At 38.8% G+C, this 4,848-nt stretch overlaps 1 pseudogene; it reads left to right on the forward strand.

Annotated features, from left to right (window-relative positions):
* Positions 1 to 354: 354 nt before the first annotated feature.
* LOC138919967 (olfactory receptor-like protein OLF4) lies at positions 355 to 2,430 on the forward strand (annotated as a pseudogene).
* The last annotated feature ends 2,418 nt before the right edge of the window (positions 2,431 to 4,848 follow it).

Below are 4,848 nucleotides of genomic sequence, written 5' to 3' on the forward strand. Positions count from 1 at the left end.
TTTTTGACCACAAAAATGTTTTAAATTTTACATGGTTAAATATGTCTTTCTTCTTACTTCTAATTTTCTCACCTTAATTATGATAGCTTTGCCCCCCTTTAGATTTTGTATGTAGTTTTTTATATCTTCAACTAAAGTGTCATGTCTACACTGGGGACTTTAATCTCTCTGATTTTCTAAAGATGTGTGAGGTAATGAACCACTACATTTTCTTCCAGACATTTAGCCATGTATGTCAACTTTTATTGAATAATCCAGCCTTTCCCAAGTAAATTGAAATACAACCTTCTCATATGCTAAATGTCCGTATCTAGTGAGACCTAATTCTTGATTCATTCAAAAAATAATAGCGGAATGTCTGCTATGTGCCGGAAGGTTCTAGGTACATATCATGCTATAGTCTCTTACGTCAAAGTCTTTGCTAATTTCATTATCAATCCATGTTGATGCTTGTCATTTACTGCTGTTGTATATCATGTTTCAGTTATGTTTTGATACTCCATTCAATTTTGCTTAATACAACTGTATCTCTTTGCTGACTTTTCTCTTGGGTTGTTCAATTGTAAGGTGTTTTTATGGACCATTTACTTTTACTCTTTTATCATTTTTGCTGGGTAACAAGAGATACAACTGGGTGGAATGCCACCAGAACCAAGGAAGATTTTCCTCACTCACAGTATCTCAGGACCACCTGGGCTTATCGGATCATTTTTACCCTACACATCCATTTCAATTCTTCCCTCTCTCTCTCAAACACACACATACACACACAGGGATTTTATGTTTTTTACATCAGGGCAGAAAATGGCCATACCAATATGGAGTTCCAAGTTTATCTTACATGGGAGGCTCACAAACTGAAATTTCTGGGTAACATTTATGTACTCTTTAGGGGTTAACATAATATTATCTAGATAATTTGTGTCATATCTTCTCTTAGCTTAATCAGTGTGACTGCTGGGGAGAAAGACATGGAAGTAACACAGCCCAGGACACGGTGTGCTGTGGGTGGGTGTGTGTCCACTCTCACCTTCATTCCTGCTTTCATTTTCATCAGCGTACGTGTCACCATCTGATATTTTATATATTTTTTTAATTTGCTGATATTCTCTCACCAGCACTGGACTGTAGAAGCTAATTTTTTTGGCGTTCTGTGCTCATTGACTAGACAGGGCCTGGAACATGGTTGACACTAAGAGATATTCCTCAAATGCAGGAACTAATTTGTCATTAAAACTATGGAACACTTGACCTCTTGGGGAAAAGGCTGATTTTGGCTCAAAATACCTAATCAGAGATGAAACAAGGGATTCCTTGAAGGGGACCATATCCATACATACAACATTGAAGTTAATTTCCTGACTGCCAAAGGCCAATAGAATTATTTAACTATGTGAGTAGTGCCAGTGTGTTAAAAATTAACCACGTTATTTTCTTCTTTCCTGTTGGTCACCTGCACCTATAGAAACATGGAACAATACAGGAATTTCAGAATTTCTTCTTCTGGAATTGTTAGAGAATCGAGAACTGCAGCCACTCATATTTGAGCTTTTCCTCTCCTTGCATGTGACCACTGTGTTTGGAAACCTGCTCATCATCCTGGCCATCACTCAGACGCCCACCTCCAGACACCCATGTACATCTCCATCTCCAACCTGTCCTTAGTGGGCATCTGTTCCACCTCCACCACCATCCCAAAGATGCTCCTGAACATCCAGACTCAGAGAAAAGGCCTAACCTATGCAGGATGCATCATCCAGATGTACTTTTTTATACTCTTTGCGGGATTGGACATCTTTATCCTGACTGTGATGGCCTATGACCAGTTTGTGGCCATCTGCCACCCCCTGAACTACGTGGTCATCACGAACCCCCATCTCTGTGCACTGCTGGTTCTGGTGTCCTGGATCATAAGAGTCCTGCATTCCTTGTTATAGAGCTTAACGGTGTTGCAGCTGTCCTTCTGTACAGATGTGGAAATTCCTCACTCTTTTTGTGAACTCAATCAGGTGGTCGAACTTGCCTGTTCACATGCTTTTCTTAGTAACACAGTGGTGTGTTTTGGAGCTGTGCTGTGAGGTGGTAGTCCCTTTCTTGAGATCCTTTACTCATGCTTTGAGATATTTTTTTTTCAATATGAGGAATCTCATCAGCTCAAGGAAGTATAAAGCATTTTCCACCTGTGCTTCTCACCTCTCAGTTGTCTCCTTATTTTATTGTATGGACCTAGGTATGTACCTCAGCTCTGCTGCAATCCACAGCTCACAATCAAGTGCCACAGCCTCAGTGATGTACACTGTGCTCACACAGATGCTGAGCTCCTTCAGCTACAGTATGAGGAAGAAAGACATAAAGAGGGCTCTGAAATCATTCTTTGGGTTGGCAGCTGTAAAGGGAACAAGTGTCGTAGTGTTTAAGAAGTGCCCTTGATTTCAGAACTCAAAGCTCAGAGCCAGAAATTGTGATTTGTATTAGATTGTGGAAGTAGAATATGCCACCTCCAGTTTCTCCTGGAATTTTCATTTCTTTGATTCCAACTTCTCTGTACAATTTATGTAACTCACCTTATTAAGCTTATGACCTCTCTGATATTCAAGAGGTATTCCCTTTGTTGTTTTCCTGCTCTCCCAACGTTATTCCCAACCTTTGATGTGAAATTTTTGGAAATTCCCACTTATCTGAGGGAGTACATGGATCTCTTAAAATTAATTTCTTCTCAATTGAAATATATAATACTGATTTTTCCTCTTTTGTTTGACTAAGAGAACAGTCATGAGTTGTTCTACTCCTATGGAAAAAGACTGTTCTTGACAACCACAGGTATTTATATAAGTTTATAGCAGAGGAAAATCTGAGATAACTGTTTTTCACTCTTGTGAACATCATTCCTTTGTATATCTACCTCAATTGTTCTTCCTGATAGCAGACTTTAAGATGCTGTTTTTATAGCTGATCATGTGTTTTTTTCCTACTCATTAGGATCCTCTTCTGTTATTCAGCTCGGTGTTCACCATGCCTACCATAGACACTGGTGAAAATTGATTAAAAATGTCTCCAAGTGGGAGCTACATGGAAAGACAAATATGAATAAATAAATTTCCCTTGAGTCAGAGTTGACCTTAGGTATGATGAAGCAAAATATGATAACATACATTTGTTACTAGGCAAGAGGGCCCAATGCCTGATGCACATAAAAAGCCAATATAGCACATCATCAGCTTTTCAGAGAAGAGAAAGCTTTATTGCAAGGTGCACCAGCAAGGATACAGGAGGCAAGACTCTCAAATCAGTCTTGCCTGTCCAAAGTTTGGGGTAAAGTTTAAGGGATTAGAGGGGCTGGCAGGTACGCAGAAGCACTGGCAGGATGAGTTTTGATTGGCAGCTTAAAATGTTCTCTTCTGCATGTGCTTCTGGCTGACCAGCTGCTCAAGAAATGCAGCTTTAGTATTATGTGGTTAAGATGGATCAGTTATGGGAGGCAACCAGGAAAGGCAAAGCAAACACGTATAAAGTTGTTATATATGTAAATTTTCTTATAAGTATAGATTTCCCCTATGAAAGGGTAACTTCAATTAGGTTTTCAGAGCTTCCCCCATGTCTGCTGTTTCTTAATAATCATGAGCTCAAAATAATCCTAATGCCAAAGAGGCACATTTTGTGGTGGCAAAATCTGTTCCTGGCCTGTGGTCACACATTTATTACTGTGCAAAAGAAGTAATGCATATCTGTGTGTATTTATATACATTTCTCTTTCAAATAATTACACACACATACATATATGTACATGAGCACAGAATCATTTATAATGTTGAAAGAAACTTTTAGTGTAAGTTGGAGGGTAAAGAAATGAAAAGAACGAACATTTAAATCAACATGAAATTCCAAGAATGTAGAAATTTAAACACAAAGATTTAAAGTAGAATGGGTGATCCTAATTTTAACAATAAAGAATTTTCCCGGGGCTGGCCCAAGCGGTTAAGTTCTCTTGCTGTCCTTCTGCGGCCCAGGGTTTCACCATTTCAGATCCTGGGCATGGACTGCTCATCAACTGCTCGTCAAGCCATGCTGAGGTGGCATTCCACATAGCTGAGCCAGAATGACCTACATCTGGAATATGCAACAATGTGCTGGGGAGCTTTGAGGAGAAGGAAAAAGAAGGGAGATTGACAATAGATGTTAGCTTCAGGCTAATCTTTAAAAAAATTAATTAATTAATTAATTAAATTAAACAGATTTTTCTTTTCTTAATGCCTGAAAGTCAGAACCACATTTACACTTACGCAATGGGAAATTCACTGTATCAGCTAATGGAGCCAAATATCTCCACACTAACTCTAATTGGTTTTTCTTCTATTAAGGTAAGATTGCAACATGAAATACCTCTACCCAAGGTAATATAAATGAATGAACTGAGAGGCTTAAACTCAGTTCCCACAAACGAAATGTTATTGGGTAAATCTCTGAGTTAGACTCCTACTGCTGCTATAAGAAGGTACCACCTTAGGCTTAAAAAACACAATTTTTCTCCCTAAAGTTCTAGAGATCAGAAGTCAAAATGGGTCTCATTGGGATTAAATCAAGAAGTCTGCCAGGCTGGGATCCATCTGGAAACACCAGGAAAGAACACGTTTCCTTCTTAATTCACTTCCTAGTGCACCTGCATTCCTTGGCTCATCCCCTTTCTCTGTGTACAAAGCCAGCAGCAGAGCATTTTCAAATGCCTCTCTGACTCCAATTTAAGTCCTCTCTTTCCATATTTAGAGGACCATAATGGTTGTATTACATTAACCTGCACAATTCACTCTAATCTTTTAAACTTAAAATCAATGGTTAGAAAACAATTCATTT

Source organism: Equus caballus, chromosome 21 (assembly GCF_041296265.1).
Source record: "Equus caballus isolate H_3958 breed thoroughbred chromosome 21, TB-T2T, whole genome shotgun sequence".
In the NCBI taxonomy this organism is placed as follows: Eukaryota; Metazoa; Chordata; class Mammalia; order Perissodactyla; family Equidae; genus Equus; species Equus caballus.